The sequence below is a fragment of the Rhynchophorus ferrugineus genome, unplaced genomic scaffold (genome assembly GCF_030347505.1).
Source record: "Rhynchophorus ferrugineus isolate W39M unplaced genomic scaffold, kcgeb_rfMv2 rfM2, whole genome shotgun sequence".
Classification (NCBI taxonomy): Eukaryota; Metazoa; Arthropoda; class Insecta; order Coleoptera; family Curculionidae; genus Rhynchophorus; species Rhynchophorus ferrugineus.
The window spans coordinates 12,927,450-12,953,683 of record NW_027472581.1 but is presented as its reverse complement, the minus strand read 5'-3'; the positions used below and the strand labels follow the sequence as shown (position 1 = coordinate 12,953,683).

The 26,234-nt window shown below is 31.7% G+C and overlaps 1 protein-coding gene across 12 annotated transcripts in view; it reads right to left on the bottom strand.

Moving 5' to 3' along the window:
- The window catches only part of LOC143191823 (uncharacterized), an 870,958-nt gene that overhangs the window by 96,349 nt on the left and 748,375 nt on the right, over positions 1 to 26,234 (bottom strand). The window contains exon 1 of one of the 12 annotated variants that reach the window (XM_076397244.1): positions 2,532 to 2,535. The exons of the other annotated variants lie outside the window; for them this stretch is intronic. The gene's annotated coding sequence lies outside the window, so the exon portion shown is untranslated. Of the gene's footprint in view, positions 1 to 2,531; positions 2,536 to 26,234 lie in introns of those variants that run through there. 12 annotated transcript variants of the gene reach the window in all.

The following is a 26,234-nucleotide window of genomic DNA, read 5'->3' as shown; positions in this document are numbered from 1 at the left end:
AGAGTACTTCAACTCTTCAAGAGCCTTCGTTGAATGGGTCATACTAATATTATGATAAACTTCTATTGTAAATAAATCTATATTTATTACTACAACTTATTTGGATAAATTATGGTAATTGCAATTGATAATAGCGGAGCGGTAAAACTTTGTTCATCTTATGGATCAGTTCCAAATACCATTCCCGCTCAATATATTGTGAGACGTCCAAGAATAGCATCAGCAGCAATAGCAGAGCAGTATTTTTTTCTTCAAATTTTGAGTACACGCTGTTACGCTATGCACATAATTGATCGTAGAGTGGTGATTTCGAAATGTAAATTGAAAATCTGATATTTTTATCAGCAGCGATATTGGCATCTAACATAAGGCCAGACTTGTTCTGCTAATTTGTCAGATTTTTTAAGCATTATTATTTGAAATAATAAAAAAATTAAAATATTCCGGAACATACTTCACACTCAAGTCACAATTTAAGTTTCTGTTTAATTTGAAGCTTGTGAAATGCTTGAAAATGAAGCTTGTGAAGCTTATTGCGAAAAATGTGTTATGTATTATATTTTGATTGAACGAAATAATATGGAAGTAGACTGATTTAACGACATTGTTTATATTACTCTTTGTAATGTTTTTGACAATAAAAAATATGATTATTAGAATTTTATAATGTCCTAGGATAATTAGTGGAAACAAAAGTTTCAAAAACTTTTCGAAAAGAGTTTTTTTCTCACCAATAATAACTTAGTCAAGCATTAAAAAAATAGCTGAAATTGGATAAAATTGATGTCAAATATAGTAGGTAGTAACATGGATCTATTTATTCATTTCTCACTTTTCCTGTAACCAACACAATATTACATCAGTATACGTACTTTATATTATATATATTTATCGAATGTACGCGTCACTTTTCTCATATACTAACATGATGATTGTATTTCGTGGTAGCTTTTTCAATAACCCAGCTGAAATATCATCAATTCTAGAAGCCTTTTTAAGATTAAGACTGTTGTTAATTTTCATGGCAACCTCCACTGGAGAAGAAGTAAGAAAATAGGATTGTAAAGTTGAATCTCGATAATAAGTGAAAGATATGAACACTAAAACCGGGCTCAATTATTCAAATTAAAGAGCTCGCCGATTTTATATCATAATCTGCATAAAAAGTCGGCCGGTTACCGTTAAAACAAAACGAAAATATCCACAATGGACCCGAAAACTGAAAATTGTCAATAAATACCACAACAAACGCGGTTAAACGACTCCCGGGCCAGAGTAAATATCAATTTAACTCCGTAAAATATTTCCCTTTCGTTCCGTATTATTTCTTCCCGAGGCGGCGGGGGGTCTTTCGTCGTCCTTTCTCTTATTTCGCCTCCGAAAATTTTCCTAATCTGGAAATCCGGGGCCCGCAATAACGCGAAAGCGAATGCTCGGCAATATTGGCCCCGGAGTTTTCCCGGATTTTTCGCCCGAAACCAAATATTTGGAATTTAAATGCTCTTAATGGAAGCCCGTTCGCCGATTCTCCGACAGTAGATTATGTTTTCGTTAAATAATAGAGTGCCTCGGTCCGGCTTAGTTTGTTCGCATAAATAAACGTTAGATTTTATTTACTCAATTGTCCGGAATATAATTGCGGTGGTTTCTCGGATTGTATTTTTTATTTAATTTTCCGAAATTTAATTTTACTGTAGAGTGATAGCTCTTAAAGAAGTAATTAGATTTAGATATTTATTTAGATAGAAGTTTCGTCGCAATGTCGTTAAAATTCGAGAACGGCTATACCGATTTGGTTAATTTTGGTTTAGAAATATTTGCAGAGGTTCAGGAAAGTCTAGTATGCAGTAAACATCATCAAAATGCCGAAAGACAATGTTGCCAAATTTACCGTTAGGTTATTTGCCTTATTCTGACTTTCTGATATTAACTTTTATATTTTGTCTTGAAACAAAAAATAATAATAGAGTATTTACTATTTAGAACAATATAAGAAATGGCGATGAACGGCATTGTTATGATTTAATGTTGGACATTTATTTGTTTAACCATTAAAGCGCTTGATATGGCTTTTTTAAAGTTATATTGCGACGTTCCTTTTTACATAAAAAAGAAGGTCTTTTAGTTTAACAGTTCAGGGTTTTCATAGCATTACAAGTATGGAAAGTCAAAGGTAGGTTTAGTTTCAGTTGTTACAAATAGGATAAATTAATTAAACGACTTAAATTTTGCAGTGAAAGTAAATTAATATGTCAAGTTTATAATATGACATACTTAGTAGCAAGAGAAAGAAATATTTCACCATGAGCTTGCTGCACAACTAAGTTCCTTTGTCGAATCTATAATATAGATGTTAAACAATCTAATCTATATTTTAAGAATTCGTAAGCCATAATATCATTATGAGACCTGACAAGACAACTGCCGGTCAGCATATGAAGCAATCACTAGCAATTCAAAAAGTTCAACGGATATATAGTCTATTCAAAACAGTAGAGACACACGTGATCAGTATGTGTCTGTCGAAAGTTGCAAATTCCTTTTACAGTTAGACAATATTATCCTTCTCATTTTATACTATTTAAAAAGAGATAAAATGCTGTTTAACGAGTTCAAACATGTAACCGAATGAGACTGCAAAAATCCTTCATTTGTCAAGGGTCTGCAAAATTTTTCAAAATATTATAATAACGGGTTATAAAACGGCAGACGTTGTTTTAAGGCTTTGATTTTAATAAATCAATAATAATCTTATTATTACACTTTGTTATATATAATATTCAGTGGTGTAATTTAAACTTATCAATACCTTGTTGATTATTGAAATATAATAGAAATTTAGGTTTAATTAAATGCCATTTAAATAAGGGGTCTCAGTGTTGAATGATATTTAAAATACCGTAAAAACCAATTTCAGTAAAATTATTATTTTTAGATTATTCCCTTTATTATATTACGAAAAAACATGATTAACTTGATAAATTGTGGTCGCATTTTGATCACAGTGCGATCACTAGTAATAATTATTTCCCTTAATAGATAAATTTTGTAACTTTGGAAACATTATTCACGATTTAGAACACCGAATATATTAAAGCATACATCTAAAATAACATACAGAAAAAATTAAACAAAAAATATACAGAAGCATTATACAATACACGTGAAGATTTCATTAGATAACAAAGTTGTTTGTTCGCCATCCAGACGTTGACAGGATGACATTCATCACCGGAACAAATGCGAAACAAAACAAATCCCGTAGCCCGAGAGGGAAAAAAACTCTGTCAATTCCCCATCGAACCTATCAGCGGATCCACCTGACAGAAGATAAATTATGAGTTTATTCCACGATTTCGGGGACCGATGCTACCGAAATTGTTTCTTCCTCTTGCCTAGTCGGTGATTAATATCGCCGATTGGGCGCCTGAGGAATGGAAAAGGTGTCAGACGCCATTTGATAAATTAACGTTATTGGTTTTGGACGGTGTACTGTCATAATTTTTCAAATTCTCGAACGTATTGTTACAAGCAATTTGTAAATTGCTATTCATTTTTATTAATGCTTCTAATATATTGTTAGTTATTTTTGCTGTGCTAGATTTTTTTCTGGAATTGTTAATTAACACACAAAAGGATATATATATATATATATATATATATATATATATATATATATATATATATATATTTTAGTTTACTTATTACGTTGTTATTGGTCGTTGCCGACTAAGCTACAATTTGTCTTTACAATAACTTAAATTTCCATATATATCCAAAAGGACCCATCGACCCTATCTTATCGTCTCTGGTGTAATAATGTTTATGTTTATGTTTATGTGTCCAATTTTTTATATTGTTACTTGCTTAGGCTTGTGCTCCATCTAAGAATATAGCTGAACATGCCTTTGTGCCTTAATGGGATTTTTCAATTATATCCATCATTCTATGCACCTGGTCAATTGTCGAATACCTTAGATAAGTTTTTTTAGGTTTTCAGATACCTTAGATATTATTGGCAGCAGTGAGATAGATCTATAGGCTTTTATTTCCTTTGGTTACTTTTGAGCTTTTGGGATCATCATAATTTCAGCCATCTTCCAAATGTTTGGGACATGTTTTAGTTGAAATGCTGCATTGATCATGTTGGTGACTTTAATAATTCTTTTTCTTTATAGTTTTTACAGCAATTGCCCTGTTACTAAGTCATAGCCTGGCGATTTCTTTGAATTAATGTGAAGTTTACTAACTCTGTATACTTTGTTCGTGACTAATTGAATCGTCGAGTTTTCACATTCTATAGGGCATAGATCAATCAATATCAGTTTCGTTTGGTTTGAAAGCTTTTTCTAGATTGCCAGCAAATACCTCCACTTCTACTTGATTGCTGCGTGTCCAATTTCCACGTAGGTTTCTGGTAGTTAGGCTGCATAGACATGATCGTTTTGGATGGCATTCCAGAGCGAATAATTCATTTGCTTGTCATTTTTTAAATTTTCCGGATAATTTATAGAATTGTTTCTAATTTCCAGTATTTCCCTTTTCAAACTTTGGGTTAAATTTCAAATGTTTTTATTTTCAGGCGTTCTATTTGTTATTTTTTGGTAGCTTTCGTTTTTTTCAGCTACCATTTTCTTGATTTCTTTCAAATATACTTCAAAATTGCCTTAATGGACAGCAATATGAATATTGTTCTAGCATTTGGTCTTTACATGTAGCGATTACATCTATATTTTTTTCGCTTCATTCAACACCCCATATTTATTCAAATATAAAATCAAGTAGCCTGGATAAAAAACAAGAACATAGCATTAAAATGTTATCAAAAAGGGCGTTCGAACAAAGTAAAAAACAGACATTAATTAAAATTTCGAACAATACGATCCAAAATAAAACCGAGCATAATATTTTTCTTTCAATGACATGTTTTTGTCAGCCAGGAAAAATGATAACAACAATAAATAAGACTGGCGAAACATAAACATAAGCAATTAGATGGACCTAACGAGCATGTTTTCAAGTAGCCGTCGAAAAGGCAAACATAAAATCATAATCAAAAACATCCGATTTCAAAGCACCGAAAATGGAAATGCTAAATTAATTTTTATCGATTCTTCCGCAGACGTGGGTTTCTGTATCCCCGATGCTCGGAGATATTTTCGTCCAATCCAAGAGAAATTTCGTGAATTCATTTCATATTAAAAACGAAATATAATAAGTCAAAGAATTTTGTACAAAATACATATAAAGAACAATACTGTGAATTAATTAATATCTAAATGTGGTATATACAAAATAATTTTGTTTAAATCTCCTATATATATATATTTTGAATTCCATTTCGTTGAATGTATTAATTTAATTTATTTACTTTACTTAAAAAAGGTGAATCTGTGTCTGTTTTATCAACTGTCTTCTGAGTAATTCTCTTTATGTTATGGGATTTATATGTAAAAAAAATTCCTGAAGCTTTTTTTAATTGGCCTTGTACAAATCTTGCACTGTCAATAGCGAAAACAACATTGGGGAGAGTGGTTCTGAAATTATGAGGGTACATACACTTATTCGATTAATTTTTATTTATATTACATCATGTTAGGCAAAAAACAAAACACATTAGAACCAAAATAAAACAACTATACTGGTTAGTCAGTAGATACTCTCAACTTTATCTAAAATCAAAGAGATTGATTAATCAGACAATCATAAAGCCAATTTGGACCTATGGGGTGCAAATATGGGGTTGCACTAAAAATTCAAACCAACTAGTCATCCAACGTTGTTAAAAGAAAGTTCTTCGATTAATTACTAATGCCTATTGCTACGTAACTAATGAAGAACTGCACGATGATCTGGAAATCAAATGGACTTGCGAAGTCATCTAAAATTTCGCCTTAAAACATGAAAGAAGATTACTAAATCATACTAACGTGGAAGTAATACAACTACTGGACAAGGCGCAGGACATCAGAAGATTGAAGCGAACCAAACCATACAAATTTATATAAAGTGTATACCTTTAGTGTAAACTATAGCTTAAGTTATTATCCTTTTATCATTGAGGAATACATATTGATGTATTTATGTCACAGTCGTCTTGCTTGTTAATTAATCCAAGTACTAATGAAATGTAGTAGTATATTAATTTATAATTAAGATTGTATTAAACATATCTAATAAAGATGTTGATGAGAGGATTATTGATGAAAATATATTTCTTTGTAATATTGAAAATAGTCGATGATGCACTGCAGTGGACACACATTATCTTTCAATAAGACGTCAACAATTTAAGCTAAGTTTTCCTGAAATGGTAAACTAAATTAAGCATTCCTGTGATGTTATCAAAAATGCTTTTTTTTTATTTATAGCCACATTTAAATTTGTCTAATATTTTATAGTTAAGGTAACAAATACATACACAGTCTTCACAAATGCTACTAAGAATCATTTAAAATTAATTATTTGAGTATTTTTTAGTGTTATAAATCATTAGAAATAAAAATTGTCTCCTCTCTGTTCTCAAAGGTGTGGTTATATTAGGCGTTTACTCATTTGAGTAATTTGATCATTTTTCTACATTAAATAGACCTTTACTGAGAAAAAATGGTACAATACATTTTAATCCATATATCTTATATCATTTTAATATAATTCTCTACGACTCTTTCTGATTTTCTGGTGGCTATACAGTGTTGAAAGAACGATGTTAGTTTGGTAGAGATCCTATCACCTATTTATTTTTGCATTTATGTTTGATTTCATCAACATTTAAACATCCTGTACCAGCTATGCTTCCCTGCATCGACGTGAGCAAGTGGTCGTCAGACGTAGATATGTCTGGTAAGTACGTTGGGCGTGGAAAAACTTTCTACTCAAGTTGCAAGAGTGTATTTTTCACAATTCTTACAATGTGTGCTTTAACGTTGTTATGTAGGAGAATGGCTTCGTCTAGAGTAATAGAATAATCCTACACGTCGCTGTTTTCACCATATAGATCTTTCCCAACCTGAGTAAACAGTTGACCGCTAAGCTGTCTGAAGTTGCTTTCGAACTTTTTGACTGTCCAGGACGTTATTTGTCATCGACATCACTATTTTTAAATCGTTAAAACCAGAACCGTCAATGGGGATATGATAAATCAGCGTCACCATAAGTTAATAAAAGAGTTTGATGGGTTCCGGTAGCAGATTTCTTCAATCAAGCAACAAAAGTAATGAATCTTGAAAACAAAAATTTGAGTGTTCTATGATTAAGCTTTGTATACACTGAATATTAGAGAAATGTTAAAGTTTCATTCACATAAAATTATCCCAAATACGTCTATATGGTGATGAAATGTCTATAATGTACACTCGGGATTAGGAATGCCGATACCGAAGAAAAATATAGCTATTTTGATAAATGTCTTAGATATTTAAAGCAGTCGCTATATAAGTTTCCGTATTTAAAAGGAATATCGACATATCGATATATTGGAGATTAAAAAATAACGATATTTAATTTTAACAGTTTCGTTTTTTTTTCGCCGCTAAGCCAAGCCTAAATTTCATTAAAAACATTCCTGATGACCGAAAGGAGAAATCCAAAATCAAAAGCTCGATACTCTATTTTAAAACTATAGATATATTATTTGTAAATATCGAAAAATATTGGTCAATCAAAAAAAATCGGTCAATAAAAATTTCGTCAAAAATTATCGATATATTTCGGCATCCCTACTTTGGACCAAATACAACGATATAATTTTTGCAGCTTTTTTAAATTTTATCATATTCGCCTTTTGTTGCTCAATACGCTATTGTACAGACGCAAAAAAGAAAGTAAGAACAAATCTCCACCAATGCAAAAAGAAACAGTCGTAAGGCAAACAAGCAACCTCATTATTAATTAAGTTTCATTCACATAAAATTATCCAAAATATATCGATATCGTGATAAAATGTCTATAATATGCACTGTGGGTTAGGGATGCCGGTACCGAAGAAAAATATCGATATATTGATAAATGTCTTAGATATTTAAAGAAGTAGCTATATAAGTTTCCGCATTTAAAAGGAATATCGATATATTGGAGAATAAAACATATCGATAGTTCATTTTAACAGTTTCGGTATTGTTTCGCCGCTAAGTCAAGCCTAAATTTCATTAAAAACATTTCTGATGACCGAAAGGAGAAATCCAAAATCAAAAGCTCGATACTCTATTTTAAAACTATCGATACATTATTTCTAAATATCGAAAAATATCGGTCAACCAAAAAAAAAAATCGGCCAATAAAAATTTCGCCAAAAATTATCGATATATTTCGGCATTCCTGCTTTGGACCAAATACAACGATAGAATTCTTGCAGATTATTTAAATTTGATCATATTTGTATCTTGTTGGTCAACACGCTATTGTACAAACACAAAAAAGAAACTAAGAATAAATCTCCACCAATACGAAAAGAAACACTCGTAAGGCAAACAAGCAACATCATTATATTTCTGCTTTATTGAATCGCCACGAGTCCCTTTTTTCCCCGTCGACTACTTTGTGAGCGGAATCGATCTCACGGAAAAAGCTACAGCTAGTTCTTGTTAGTGAACTAGAAGGTTTAATGAGAAAAATAAACGAAAAACCAATATCGTTAAGGAATTTATTGGCGATAAACCGCTCGCAGGATATAATAACTCAAAGTAAAAGAACAGTATTTTTTTCCGGAACATATGTGCAAGATTTTTTGCGATGGAGGCAGAGGGTCCTTAATGGTTTCGTCCAGTTTCGGAAATAACTAATGTAATAAGAACTCATAAATTCGGGCGAGCCATAAAACGCACGAACTTATTAAAAGTGCCATAAAAAATTAGATAATGGAAACTATAAAAATAGTTTTCATCAAGAAATGTGAAGTATTTCCATGGTCTAAATCGATATTGTATTTACTGTATACTACTGATATCTCTAAATGTGGAAGCAACAACAACTCGCTATAAGTAACAGTGTTGAGTTTTTATATGTAAAGACGCATATATATTATATATGATTTACACGTCGATGGTTAATAGTTCTTTCTTCGACGGGTAAGATAGTTCCGATATCCTCGACGTAAGTAGTTGTAACGTTTGACATGTATAAAAAGTTAGGTTAAGTTAGAATATAACCGTGGAAAAAATAACATTGAAAAAATAGAATAAGAATATTAGCATTTAAGGTAACACGTGTAGTGTTTAGAAATTAAAATAAGTGAATAAAGTCCAGAAACAGTTCAAAAATATAGTCAATTATTTGGAGAACCGAAATCGCAGGTTAGCGCTCCAACAAATTGGTCCTTCGAGCCGAATGCAATAGTGAATATTGCTAAGATATATTTAGAAAAAAAAACCCAATATATTTGGAGTATTGGTCCGGATTTTGTTGTTGGAAATCACGTGGGTTGTTTTCGTCGTGGACTGGAAACAAGAAAAGCAACAAGTGTGGTCACTGTAAGCAGTGAAAAAGTCATTGGTAGAAGATTTAAAAGTTGTGTGGTAATTAACTCACAGGGAGTTAATTAATTAAAAGTTAATTGGCTAGTGGGGCTAATTAACTAACGAATTTGCAATTGGAAGGAAAATCCTTCGAGCTGGTTAACTAGTTGGACGTTGGCTAACTGAATACTTTTGGTATTGGAACATGGATCTTGGAGAATGTGGACGTTTATGGACTTATACACATTAAAAACTTAACAATATAGTTAGTAATAAGTTTGCAATTGAAGTTATAAGTATTGTAATATTTATCAGATATAATTGGTATTATACATATATATAATATAAGGAATTTATTGAAATATTGGAAAATTTTGTGGATATTATTGGTATTAACTTGTAGAATTTTAACTTATTCAAAGTTTAGTGTATTAAGAGCTGTTAAAACAGAATGAAGCTGTTGTTGCATATGCTCAACGATGTCAATTGAAAACAATGAATAACGAATTATTGTAAAAAAAGAAACATGGGTTTAACAATTGCAATGTCATCCTCTTTCATGACAACGCTCAGCTTCATGTCGTAAAAGTTATGAAGAATATACAGTTGCAACTTGAATGAGAGGATCTGGCACGATTAGCGTACTCACCCTAAAACTCTCTATAACTGTAACTCAATGAGCCACCAGGAGCTGTCCCTACTTATCTTCATAACCTTCAACCTTAATTTATTTATTACTGATATATTAAATATTTTAAGTTGTCAACCACAAATCTTGATGAAATCTACAAAGAGAAATACAAAAGAAACGAACAGTTTGCGAGCTGTAGAAGAAGAAAATCCTTAAAATACCTTATGAAAATTTATTTTTGCTTTTTGCTTCAGGTTATATTTTGTTGATTAGTTTAAAGTTTTCATTTGTGTAAGTCCCTGTTATGTGTATAAATATAAGTTTACTAACTATCTGTTTAATGTTTGCTAGTGTTTACTGAAAGACAGGTAACTAAAAGACTGATTAATGTGTAAAAAAATAAATGATTGTAACCTAGACTGTTATTTATTTACACTTTTCCCACTACTTTCAATTCCTCTACTCACCTCTAAATATGTTTTTTTTTTTAAATATATTTTAGAGTCTCCTTTTTACCAACTAGGCTTTATCTGGATTTGACCTGTTATTTTTGGCCTCCGAACCACGGTTATCGGCATTAAGCCTACCGACTGACGAGTGACCAACTTGGAGATCATCCCAGAAGACATCCGGTCTTACCCAGCCTGGTTACTGGCGAGATTCAATAAGGACAATCGCAAACATACATTTATGATTATGCCCCAGGAGGTTTAGAACCTGTCTATACTAACAACAGGAGGCTCTTAATTGACGCCGTGGTAACGGTTATGTCAAATAAATTAGATGTTTTATGAACTAATGAATTAAATATAAAAATATGCGGCTTCATAATTAATAATGTCTGTATTATAATTTAAATTGATATTCTATATAATGACAACATAAAATGTAAAGTAATTATGGTAGGTAACTAAGTTTGAAGCTCTGAAAGTTTACGACACAGAACAGTTCGCGTCAGATATTTCCATGTAATTATTTACGGGCAGACTTGACACCCGTTAAATTTCCGAAACTTTTTTCGAATGTCAGCTTGTAACGGCGCCAACTCGGATCCAAGTGCCTCTAGCAAACTCGAAGTAGTTTTATTTGCCCTCCAACTTAAGCGCAACATAAAAGAGAACACGTTAGGTCTGGCCGGTAACTCCTGCAGGAGAACCATCAGCCGGCGAACGACAGACGCAAGATTTTTAATTAAAGTATTCATTTAGCACGGAACCCGTAACAATTTCCCTTCCAACCGTCACTTAGTATAACGCCCCCATAAATTTCCTTTATTCCGCATAAACCACGAAGGTAAGACGGGACGAAGTGACAAAAATCGCCTACGGGGGAAAATTAATTAAATTAAAAATCTTCAAACCCCCGGAAGGAGTATTAAATGTGTCGGGGGGCGGGGGAGAGAGAGAGGGGGGGTGTCCTTTTATCACGATGTCGGGGGAAGGAGTTATCCTTATTTCGTTTTATTTTTCTTTGTTACTCTAGTTATTATTTCTTTAAGAAATTGGAAAATTTATGTATAAAAATGTATTATATACTAGTGATGGCATTGTGGACAAAATTCAACTACAATTTATTAAGTCATGTTTCTTTCATAATAGAGTAAAGAGATAATAGAGTGTTAATATTACTAAAACTTGATTTGACAATATTTTCAATATAATATCAGAAATATCTTTGATATATAACATTAATTACCGTAACAAATGTGTGTATATTAAAATATATGGAAACTGCTTGAAGGATTAACCCTCACAAACCTCTTTTAATGATTAAGTTTAAATTACTACACCACTGATCATTCTAATAACCTATTAATATAGAGAACATTTTTGAAGCCTATTAAATATATTGGATGTTCAAAAAGAAAAGATCATATTTTTTATTAGTGTTGGGAACTATCGACTGAAATCGACTATCGACTGTTTAGTAATTGACTACTTTTTACTATCGACTGTTTCAGTCGCTGTTGTGTGAGCTTTTAGTTATTATTTTTGGTAGCATTTGGTTTTAGCAGCATTTTGGAACGATATTTTTCAAATTTCAAATTTCATTTTCCTATTTCAATGTAATAGGGCAAAAATATTAAAATTGTGAATGCTAAATAGTAAAATACTTTTGACCGTTATTATGACTATAATAGTTAATATTTCGATTACTCCTTCGATTTTTGTTAAAAAATGTTTCCGTTCAGTAATAAGTAAAGTATTTACTTTATTTAAAAAAGCTCTAGTAGTTATTGTGCGATCATTTTTAATTAAGCCATGAATTAGTTTTTTTCTATGATTAGGTGTATATTTAATTTTTATTTAGTATTTATTATTATTGTATTGTGGTTATTGTATATCTTTATTTTTTAGGTTTTGTTTAAGTTCTATTGTATTGTCTATATTTATTATAGTATATTATTTAAAAATAGCAATTAACATATTAAAATACGATAAAACAATTTTGGGGTATTACATTCAAATATAAAAGTAATTCTAATCGTTTAAAATTAAATTATAATTGCATGTTAATCGTATTCAGTATTCAGTAGTAATTTTTTTCCTTTTCTTTTTAAAGTTTTAAAGTACGTGAAGGAATAAGTACATCTCCGTCTCGCTCCACCATTGAAAAATATAAGCATATATATAATTAACTGCTCCAAGTATTTGTCTCCGTCCTTTCCTCTCTCACAATTTATTCAGGAAAGGATTCGTACATCTTCGTCTGACAACACGAATAATAAAAAAAAATCTGAACTGAATATTTTATTAAAAATAGTAATTATTATTTTCAGTCGCTAGTTTTTTGCCTATCAACTGTTTTACTATTTTGCGACTATCGACTGTTTCTCTGTTCAGCTGTCTGTTTTCAGTCGATAGTTCCCAATGTTACTGTTTATTATAAGCAATAACAATATGAAATCGTCGCTATTTGATGTCCTGAACTAAAATCTTCAATCTGTATGTCAAGTTTGGTTCTAGTTCTCGAGTTTGCACATGGCGCATGACGACTGTCAGTTGAGGATTGAATTAAACATCATTTGGAACGTTTTTTTGTTGTTGTGATTCTAGTTTAGATTAAGCGAAAATGCAGAGACAACGTTACAAAATCGATTCAAAATGTTTTTGTTACGACTGTATTATATGCTTGGTAGGCGTAGTAAATATAGAAAAAACGTGTCCTCTGTACCCTTTGTGAACCTACAGGACGTTTTATGGCTACGTCTTTATATTAAATTCGGCCTTATAAAGAACTCTGTCAACTGTGTGGACTGTCATTATATTGAGAGGCTGGTTGAGAAGGGCAATCTGAAATTTGTATGTTCCTTTTTCCCTACAGGTGCTTCATCTACCTCTAAAATTGCCTTAAAAACTATGTAAAGAGCCAATTTTTGATACCCTCAGATTAATGAAAGCGTATTAAAGATGTTTCATCACACCTTTCTGATGCCCCCAGATGCTGGTGTGACTTGACATCAAAAACTTTTGATCTGATTTTTATAAATAGCAATAAAACTATTACAAAAAATTCTTTTTTTAAGGTAGAACCAATATTCTTGATATATAAAATAACCTTTCAACATCCAACAGCTCTTATTTATATGTACTGTGTTTAGAATGCCTATAGCGTTTCAAACATCTGCAAATAGTTGGATGAGTGACTAACTTTTAATAAGATCTCGAATCTGCCATGGATATTCTTCGAATAAACCCTTTGACATTTCATCTTTTTTTTTTTTGTGACGTTCAAGCTATCTTTGTCTCTCTTAAAAAAATCATTATCTTTAAAATAATTTCCACACATAGTATTAGGTAGAGTATATTCAGAACAAACTTCCACAAGAATACGACGAGTTTCTTAAACAGGCCTCTTCAAAATAACAATGGAGTAAAATTCTTTGAAACAGAGCTTCTGGAGAAATCTGACATTGATATTCCAGCAAATAATTACATTGTTGAGAAGGTGAAACCATCTGTCATCAAACCGCGAAAACTGTATGTATACTGTATAAATTTATTGATGGCATAAAATATTTACTGCAATAATTTTGAATTTAATCTATCGTCTCTTGAAACCAAAGCTATAAGGAATTTTCACACAGTATTGTTATATTAAATTTAAATAATTTTCGAGTTGAATTTTTTAAATCGTATAGAATGAGATCAATAATGACAACCACTATACTACCAACAATCACACAGACTAAAGCAAAACTTCCGGCTGACCCTCAGTTCCTCGACAATTTCCTACATAATTTCCATTCGCAGACGAAACCGCGACACGTTCCGCAGGAAGCCGACATTCGACTCCTGCCTCTGCATTAATCAATTGCCATATCCAACGCAAACGCACGCAAGCTCGACAGCAATTGTTCCGTCCACAGTTTCCATTATTTTCCAAATGAGAAATTGAATTTTTTACATCACTGATAAGGCGTCGATTGATTTCGTGACATTTCCAGAAAACAACGAACCATTTCCAAAGTCGTGATGATTTATTGAAAATTCGAATACGAAAAAAGAAAAAGTAAAGACAAATGGTACAAATTAATCATACGAAATTATTTTATGAACTTTATATCACCTATAAACTTTAACTAAGGAAAATTAGAACGCTTATTTAGCGATAAAAGTAAATTTTCATTTATAGCTCGTCGAATAAAACAGTCAAAGAATGTCATAGATGACGTCGAATGTAGCGGAAATTATAAAATTGTATGTACAAATATAAAATTCATTTTAATCTCGGAGCGGATTTATCCTAGTAAACATGATCATATTCTGCTTACATCCATCTAAGTCTGAGGCATCTGAACATACAACTTAATCAATCTATAAAATTGAGCTTGATTGATAGTGATGGGTCATGATATCTACAAAATTCTTTAAAACATTGGTGATAATGACTAGAGGTTATAATCTGGTGTTTATAATTAGTTATTTTGATATGCAACAATCCATGTCATTAAACTGCTTTAGAGAGATAAGTATTGATACAAATAAAAATTAAGACTACGTGTTGCAGCTTCACTGATTAGTAATATGGGTACTGTGGCTAGAATTTTTAAAAAATTAAGAACAATATAACGTTGGATTCGTCAAGAGAAATGAAAGAAAGAAATTCCGAAGAGAGCGTGCACAAATGAAGCATGCGACGTATCAAGATCACTTTGATGTTAGCTTTACCAACATTATGAAATGTATAAAAACAACGAGTAGTTCTTTCGATGTAAACATAGTTTTTATAAATATTTCAGAAAAAAGTGTCAGTTGGAAGGTACTTTAGAAAATTTACAAATATATAGCTTTTGTAGGGATGTACACCATCTCTTCATACACTGTTAGGAAACATAGGTTATAAATGGTGTGAAGAATACCCGAAGATGATTAATGAAATTTCCAGACATTGCTTTTGAAAAAATACAATATAAAAAAATATAATAAAATTAAGGAGAATTCGTTATTTCAATTTTCAACCTTTTCGCTATGATATGGAAATTAACTGTTAAATAACTAAAAATATTTCAACAAATGTCGAGTCTCAACAAGTCGACAAAGCCTGTAATTAAGGAAGCGGTTACAAAACTTAAATTAAGTACTGAGGCATCCAATTTGAAGGAGAAACTATTTCAAATTGTTGTTCGGCAAATATAAATAAGTTTTTTATTATATGTATTATATATTATATTTGTTTCATTATCTTATTTACATCAACATGTCAAAGCCAAAATAAACCAAAAGCCAAATGCGAAGCGGAAACATTACAACATGCTGACGTCATATATTTTGATGATGAGCATTAAGTGTTTTATTGGACATGTTACATATATTTAAGCTACAACTATATGTTTTGTATAACTAATTATGTTTCTCAATATGTAGTTGTAATTTGGCTCACTTATGACAATTCATTGACTGTATAGCGAAAAACATTAAACAAGACATCTATGTAACATTAACTGAATATTACTTCTGCTAGTTATTGTTGGTTTCTGGTTGTTTTATCTTGGAGAGAATATTTTATTAAAGCAGTACACGACGTTAAAATTATGATTCTTGCGAATTGCAAATAGCTGCCATTGAAAAACTCCCAAGGAACTTTCCCCAAGCAACATAAACGTATCTTAATCGTCCCAGACAAGAAAATTGAACATCGTCCCATTTCGGATACGATATATAACGCTGCATCGTGACATTAAAATATCGAAACTATTCCCTACGCTCTTTTAAAACGAAATCCTCCGGCATTTGTCCAATTTATTTCCGAAGTCGTATAAATCACAACCCATTTGAACTAGCGCCACCGAGAACTTTTTAAAATAAAATACCATTCTGTACGAAATATAACCAACGCCAAGAAGATATGTTGTGAGATTCGAGTTCCTTTTCACAGTATATATGAATAAATATAAAACTACATGGTGTTTATCATGAACGATCGAATTATGTAACAACAAATAGAACCAACATAATTTCATCAATTAGGATTGATATGTTTAGTTACTATAAATATTAGATATATTAAAAATATTAAATTATTGACCAAGTGGCCCTAAATACGGATGCAATTATGCACACTGAAATATGTAACTTAGTCAGATACATGTCACAATAAAATAGCTTTTTGAATTTAAAACTATACTATACCATTCTATACGAAATATAACCAACGCCAAGAAGATATGTTGTGAGATTCGAGTTCCTTTTCACAGTATATACGAATAAATATAAAACAACATAGTGTCTATCATGAACGATCGAATTATGTAATCCCAGGGTCTCTGTCGCCAGCAAAACCTCTCAATGTCGAACCCGAAGTGACATCAGAAAAGTACCATTAGGTTTTAATTGGTCAGTCCGGAAAAAGAAGAAAAAAAAGGTTCCAGGGCGTTCAAGATTTGTTATTATTCAAGTTAAATTTACAAAATAAGGTCGATCTCTATGCTTGAAGATAGCTCGGGTATTTTATAGTATTGTATTGTAACTGTAAATATAGGTTTAATATAAGTAGTTAAGAAAGGGTTTACTATTATTTAAAGAACTATAAAGAATAGCCTGGAACTAATTAATGCTAATTTCGTGAATCACTGACATTTTTAAGAATGACGTATTTATTGACTTGAATCAGTGTTCCGAAAATAATTTTGTGAATTATACCAATGAAGAATGAAGTAATTCAACAATAATATTCAAAATGTGAAAACAACGTGTATACATTTCGTCGTACTACGATTGAATACGACGATATATCATACAGTTCTCAAAGGAATTGGCTAGATCCCACTTGATAAAATGCAGCAGGTTGGATCTGCTCCAGAGATTTGGTCAATTCTCACGAGATATCAAGAGGGTGAATTGGGTACTTTAGATGAAATTGTGAAATTATCCGCATTAGTACTGGTGGTTTGTATAATACCCCATTTCTATTGATTATTTTACTAGTTTAATTTGTTATAAGTATGTTTAAATATTAATAGTATATATTATAAATAATACTAAGTAACTTAGCAATAACACTGCAATTATTCAGGACTTAATATCAATAGTCGCCATTAGATAATTTAGACAGTTTCTGCTACCTACATGCTATATTTATTTATATTTTAGAGGTAATTCGTTATAATTAGTATAACATACAATAACAATACTAAGAACAAATTAAATAATGTTTTCTTAAATAAATAATTAAAAATGCCAATGCATATTGATGTGTTTAAGTTCATAAAATAATTGAACAAGCATTGTGATATTCTCGAAATAGGCAGCGCTAATAGAAAAATAAAATTAATTAATTTTGTGGATGTGGTGAGATATTAGATCAAATCCAAATCTGTAATCCATCCATCCAAATTTGTAAGATCATATATATTATATACTAAAATAAATGACCCAACATATAATCTACATAATTTAACAGTTTGTAAAAACTGCTTTATAAATAAAGAAGTGGTTATCATATAAAATTGAATTATGTCATATTATGGCCATAATGAAAATAGTGTACTGGTTTAATCGGATAGTTATAGTCAAATGTGAGCATACTATATATAATTTTATATTTAATTTATTAGTTTGTAGATATATAATTACATTTAAATATATAGATAGATGAGATTATATACAATCTACATAATTTAATGGTTTATGAGTGATGCTTTATAACAAAAAAAAATGACTTTTATAACAAATCATATTAAGTTATTTGATGGCTATAATGAAAATGACGTTCTAGTTTATTCAGGTAGTGATAGCCAAATATAAGCAGTATATTATAACTTAATAGTTCTTTTATTCGTTTGTAGATATGGAATAATGTTATTTCATTAATTTATATAATTTTATAACATTAATAAATTATATTTGTTTTATGGGGGTATCATATATCGTACTAACTAATAAAATAAGTGATGCTATTTATAGTTTTTCCAATAAAATAGTCGGCGCACGTCCTAGATGACAACATAGACCTAACCCTCAAAAGATGCGTGTATAAATTTAAAAGGTATCGGATCACTAGTTTGTGAATTATAGCATTTTGAGTGAAGCAACTTTTCATATTGTGAAAAAAATGGATAAAAAGGAATTTCCCGTAATCATAAAATATTGCATTTTGAAGGGAAAAAATACAGCTGACACAAAAACTTGGCTTGATGCCAAGTTTCCAGACACTGCTCCAGGATAATCAACCATCAAATATTGGTATGCTAAGTTTAGACGTGGTGAATTGAGCACTGAAGACGGTGAACGCAGTGGACCCCCAAAAGAGGTTGTTACCGACAAAAACATTAAACAAATCCACAAAATTATTTTGAATGACCGTAAATTGAAACTAAATGAAATAGGAGATACTCTAAAGATATTAATCACGAATATTTGGGTATGAGAAAGCTGTGTGCAAAGTGGGTGCCGCGCGAGCTCACTTTTGACCGAACGATGAGTTGATGATTTTCAGAGCAGTATTTGAAGATGATCAAGCGTAATAAACCTGAGTTTTTGCGTCGAAATGTGACTATGGATGAATCATCATTTCACTCCGAAGTCCAATCGACAGTCATCCGAGTGGACTGCACACGATGAACCCACTCCAAAGCACGGGAAAACGCAACAGTCGCCTGGCAAGGTTATGGCGTCTGTATTTTGGGATGCACATGAAATAATTTTTATTGACTAGCTTGGAAAAGGAAGGATCACCAACGGCGGCTATTACATAGCGTGATTGGATCGTTTGAATGACGAAATCGCCGAAAACGGCCGCATTTGAAGAAAAAGAAGGTGCGGCTTCACCAAAAAAATGCACCATGTCGCAAGTCAGTGAAAACGATGGCAAAAATCCATGAATTGGGCTTCAAATTGCTTTCTCATTCACCCTATTCTCTAGATCTGGCCCCAGCGACTATTTCCTGTTCTCAGATCTCAAAAGAATGCTCGCTGGGTAGAAATCTTCGTCGAATGAAGAGGTGATCGCCGAAACTGAGGTCCATTTTGAAGCAAAGGACAAATCGTACTACAAAAATGTTGGATGGTCGCTATAATCAGTGTATCACCCTTGAAGCGAATTGTGTTGAATAAAAAAATTAATTTTGCCAAAAAATGTGTCTTTCAATGGACCTGTTATACCTCCAAATGTCGTTTGTATAAATATAAAATTCATTTTATCTTAGTTAAAATGAGAGAAAGTTGCCTGATTTTGGTTGTTAAGAAAACAATTGATAAGGAAATCTAACAAATCACTTAACTACGTGATAGATACATGACCGGATATCACCCTCTTTTTATTTATGGCTCTCGTAAACCTTTCTCGTAACTTAACAACGATGGACCATCGGCCTATAAAGGATGAAAAAGCGAGAGGAACCCAAAACGTCCGCATAAAAATATTCCGGCACGAATCCGAAACACTTTCTCGGTAGAATCGCTGACGAAAAAATATATCCGTAATATCGCACCGAACGTCTTATAACGATAAAAGCCGGTTCTGGATAGCGTAAAAGACGTTGTAAAAAAAAGAATAAAGTCAAATCCAGAAGAAAGTGAAAGGCGTAATAATGGCCGCGGGCGGTGACGGGAGGGTAAATTCTGTGTCGGTATCCCCTGCTGGAAGTGATGGGACATAAACTAGGTTATTTTCTATGCTTTCAATTCAAAACAATTGATATTAGCAGTCTCTCTGTCTCTTAAATCTCATATGATTTGACGGCTATTAGTATGTTGCCAGTTTCAAGCTCCATATATATTAATTTTAAATGTTTTACGACGGATGGCGTCACTGTGTATTAATTATTTAGTATTAATTTCGTGCTAAGGTCTTCCTTGACAGACTACACTTTTTAGCATGTGTCATTTCGTCGAATTGTAAACAAAATATTTTTTCCAGTTCGTTGAAAATGTCTGAATTTGTGAATATTATGGCAATCATGCTCCATCGATTTCAATATGTAAATACTTGTTTGGGCGTTTGAAAAGTGGTGGTTTTGACATTAAAGACAAAGAGTGTCCTGAAATTTAAAAAAAATTGACTAAGAAGAATATTCGATGAAACCTTAAATAACATAGGTATCGCTATCGACTACAGTTGAGCTGTTTGAGCTCAGCACTGCGTAAGAAACGGTCTGAATACGAGCAAGGACACAGCAATGACATTCTCGAAACATTAAAATGTGAAGTGTTCCCACATTCTCCGTATTCTCCAGATCTAACACCATTCTATATGAAAAATAACTCCAAGAAGATAATTTGTAAAATTCGAGATCCTTTATATAGTATGTATGAACAAAACATCAATCATGAATAGTTGAATTCAGTAACAGCTTCAATAAGCAAGAAAACTAACATAATTTCATTGGCTACGACTGTAATGATATTATCCATTTCCATTAAATGTAATACTTATGTTTGTTATGCATGGTAATATATTTTTGCAATTTTAATATATGAGTGTATTAAGAGGTCCCTATAATAAAACCATAGGTATATTACTTATACAGATAGTACAATTTTCTTTAAAAATGTTCTCGTAGAAATGTCGAAAAAACCTTTTTTATTGCTTTTAAAGGAATACAATTTTTAAAAACATATAACAAAATCAAGGAAGAATTATTATATCAATTTATATATTAAAATGAGACATAAATATTTCAGAATGGTACATTGGGTCGCTCATGGCAAGATGATAATAAATATAGCGTAAAGACAACAACATTTGATGGAAAAAGATAAACGTTGGAATATCTATCGATTAGGTTTTGTTAGTCATAACATTTATTAATAATTCATTGCAGACATATAGTTCTGCATGCTAGAAACAGGAGTGGTTTTATTCCTGGTGCAGAATTAGTATTTTCCTCTAAGTCCAAGGGTGATTACCATGGAGAAATGTTATTGTTAAGTACAATGCACCATATCCTAGTACACTGGTGGAGAAAATCCCAACAAGTGCATCAACAAAGGATGCAATTAAGGAATGGCTTAAAGTACATAAAATAAGTTTCGAGGAAACTATGTTAAAGAATGAACTATTTCAAATTGTTACTAGGTAAATATATATGAAATATTTAATTGCATTTTATGTAATTCACTTTTTTAGAAATTAGCCTAAGAAAAGATACATGGCAGATCAAATTAGTGAATGTTATGGCCACCGAGTACTACGTCTTCCTCCTTGTCATTGCATATTTAATCCAATTGAGTTGATATGGAGTACTGCAAATAATTATTGCAATAGACATTCAGGTCGAGAAGGATATTCAAACCAGAACTGTCTTGGTTTAAGGAAAAAGGCATTGTCGAAAATAACACTTTCTGTTTGTGTGAGCTCGATCAGGCACATTGAAGAAGAAATTGACCAATGGTAGAATATTCAGCAAGTTTTTGATAGATTGGAAATAAACAGCTTAGTTATTAATTTGACTAGTGTGTCTGAAACTGACAGTGATTGAATAAAACTAAATGAATATTGGTTTATAATTCATTGCAGACAATTACCAAGATTGGGTGATCAAAGAGGAAACCATTAAAGGTCAGTATACAATTAATATACGTTAATTGTAGGAAATTCTATTATAGATAGTGAAAGCTTTATGAGCATGTCTGTTATTGTTCAGAATATACGTGAACGTTTAGTAAAAATGTATGAGGAGAGAAATAATACTAACCATTTTGTAGATATGGCAAATGCATTAAGGAGAATGCAGTGATTAAATGTAGTTTTATCAAGAAAGATGTATACAGATGTATAACACTACATAAAAAATGCGCCTAGAACTCTACCTATACTAGTGTGGAAAAAAGTTCGATGTATATATAAAAAAACAACTCTAACCTACAAATTGTTGTGGCCGTATCATTAATTGTAGTTTTAAGTTCTTCGATAATATATTCATTAGATGTACTATAACGTTAAAATAAATTATAATAAATAACATGTTTGTTTCATTATTTATTAAAAATCATAGTTGCTGCGGCAACATTGCGACGTTTTGACAGGTCACGTGTGTCGCTACTGTTTTGAATAGACTATAGTGTACATATTTTGTACATATAATTTGATTTATGTATTTATCTCACATTTGTCTTGCTTATATAGTGGCGCAAGTATAAGAGAACAATAGTAATAAAATCATTTTATAAATTAAGGTTGTCCTAAGAATATCTAATGTAAGATGTAAATTAAAAAATCAGTTTATAACCCTTTATCACAAACATAAGATGGAGGGCGTATCAGTATAACCATCTTCGGCTTACTAAACTAACAATTCCAGTTTATGTACGCACATGTAGCTTTAAATTAATCATTAAGAAACACAATCCTTAAACACAGTCTTAGCTAATGTTAACTAGGGTTATCCCGAAACCGTCTTGTTTTGAAACTGGCGTAGTTATCCCTAAAACGAATTTTTCTGTCACTGCAACTCCCCCCGTCTCCTTCAAGCACAGACAGGAACAGTTACGCTGCTAGCACATCGTTTATCCGACTAAACGGAAGTACAAACAGAAACGGAGATTTAATACTTTAAGTTTGAACGTTAATAAGATAAGAGACTGTAAAGTAAACAGCCTCCACTTGCAAATATTTACCCCTCGAGTTAGGGCCCTAAACGCATCGACATTAGTTGCTTTGCTGAACGCATTTTCAATTGTAGAGCGAAACGGGCGAAAAACGAAACGTATTCTTCCTGTTTCCTTGTTTGGAGAATATGTTTGTTATATTTGGTTGGGGAGCTCTTATACAAATAACGGGATAAACTGCTTTTATATATGTATTAAATTTATATTTGATGATGAAATGTGTAAACATGTTTGTATTGCATCTTTTCCATCACGGTGGATCAAAATATTTTAAGTACAAAATAAAATATATTGGAAATTAATTACAACCAATTTTATCTAATATGTTAGGGTAATTAGAAACTTGTAATCTAATAACCAAAAACAACAATCCTACAAAACTCCAATGCCCGTGCAGATATAGCATCATGTTAGACCACAAGCAGAGCAGATGATTCTCAAAATCAAAGTACTGCACAGCTTGGATGATACCCCTAGCTGGACCAAAGATTAAATATATTGGTTTATCAAATAATTATTAATGCATATCGCTACGTAACCAACGAAGAAGTGCATGATGATGATTTTTTGATGATTTTTCTCTTCAAATATCTACTCGAACAGTGATCACAAACTCCACAAATAGAAAGTATCCCTCACTCAACAGATATCTTAACATATTTCTTTATAAAATCAATCCAAAGAGTCACACATTAAACGAACAAGAATATCACGCGTTGTTTCATTCTTCTTAATTCCTTCATTCTCGAACTCCAATAACCAACATCACCACATTTCGGCTCAAATAATAAACAGTTTCGGCTGTTATTCTCCACGCCCAACTTCTTGTGATTTTCCAGCAGGTATTATGGGTAAGATTAAAGATATTGGTTTATCAGTCAGTTATAAAGCCTATTTAGACTTACGGGGTGTAAATATAGGGTAAACATTAAACTGGTTAGTAATCTAAAGCTGTTAAAATAAAGCTCTTCAAATAATTATTAATGCATATCGCTACGTAACCAACGAAGAAGAGCATGATGATGATGTTTTGATGATTTTTCTCTTCAAAAATCTACTCGAACAGTGATCACAAACTCCACAAATATAAAGTATCCCTCACTCAACAGATATCTTAACATCTTTCTTTATAAAATCAATCCAAAGAGTCACAAATTAAATGAACAAGAATATCAGGCGTTGTTTCATTTCCTAATCTTCATTCTTCTTAATTCCTTCATTCTCGAACTCCAATAACCAACATCACCACATTTCGGCTCAAATTATAAACAGTTTCGGCTGTTATTCTCCACGCCCAAAGTCTTGTGATTTTTCAGCAGGCATTATGGGTAAGATTAAAGATATTGGTTTATCAGTCCGTTATAAATCCTATTTAGACTTACGGGGTGTAAATATAGGGTAAACATTAAACTGGTTAGTAATCTAAAGCTGTTAAAATGAAGCTCTTCAAATAATTAATAATGCATATCGCTACATAACCAACGAAGAAGAGCATAATGATGATTTTTTGATGATTTTTCTCTTCAAATATCTACTGGAACAATGATCACAAACTCCACAAATAGATAGTATCGCTAAATCAACAGATATGTTAACATCTTTCTTTATAAACTGAATCCGAACAGTCACAAATTAAATTCATTTCCTAATTTTCATTCTTTCTAATTCCTTCATTCTCGAACCCTAATAACCAACATCATCACGTTTCGGCTCAAATAGCAAACAGTTCAGCAGGCATTATAGGTAAGATTAAAGATATTGGTTTATCAGTCAATTATAAAGCCTATTTAAACTTACGTGGTGCAAATATAGGGTTGCATTAAACATTAAACTGGCTAGTAATCTAAAGCTGTTAAAATAAAACTCTTCAAATAATTATTAATGCATATCGCTACGTAACCAACGAAGAAGAGCATGATGATGATTTTTTGATGATTTTTCTCTTCAAATATCTACTGGAACAATGATCACAAACTCCACAAATAGATAGTATCGCTCAATCAACAGATATCTCAATATCTTTCTTTATAAACTGAATCCGAACAGTCACAAATTAAACGAACAAGAATATCTCTCTTAATTCCTTCTTTCTCGAACTCCAATAACCAACAGCACCACGTTTCGGTTCAAACAGCAAACAGTTCAGCGGGTATTATGGGTAAGATTAAAGATATTGGTTTATCAGTCAATTATAAAGCCTATTTAAACTTACGTGGTGAAAATATAGGGTTGCATTAAACATTAAACTGGCTAGTAATCTAAAGCTGTTAAAATAAAGCTCTTCAAATAATTATTCATGCATATCGCTACGTAACCAACGAAGAAGAGCATGATGATGATTTTTTGATGATTTTTCTCTTCAAATATCTACTCGGACAATGATCACAAACTCCACGAATAGATAGTATCGCTAAATCAACAGATATGTTAACATTTTTCTTTATAAACTGAATCCGAACAGTTACAAATTAAACGAACAAGAATATCACGCGTTGTTTCATTTCCTAATTTTCATTCTTCTTAATTCCTTCATTCTCGAACCTTAATAACCAACATCATCACGTTTCGGCTCAAATAGCAAACAGTCTCGGCTGTTATGTTCCACGCCCAACGTCTTGTGATTTTTCAGCAGGCATTATAGGTAAGATTAAAAATATTGGTTTATCAGTCAATTATAAAGCCTATTTAAACTTACATGGTGAAAATATAGGGTTGTATTAAACATTAAAATGGCTACTAATCTAAAGCTGTTAAAATAAAGCTCTTCAAATAATTATTAATGCATATCGCTACGTAACCAACGAAGAAGAGCATTATGATGAATTTTTGATGATTTTTCTCTTCAAATATCTACTCGAACAATGATCACAAACTCCACAAATAGATAGTATCGCTAAATCAACAGATATGTTAACATCTTTCTTTATAAACTGAATCCGAACAGTCACAAATTAAACGAACAAGAATATCACGCGTCGTTTCATTTCCTAATTTTCATACCTCTTAATTCCTTCATTCTCGAACTCCAATAACCAACATCACCACATTTCGGCTCAAATAATAAACAATTTCGGCTGTTATTCTCCACGCCCAACGGCTTGT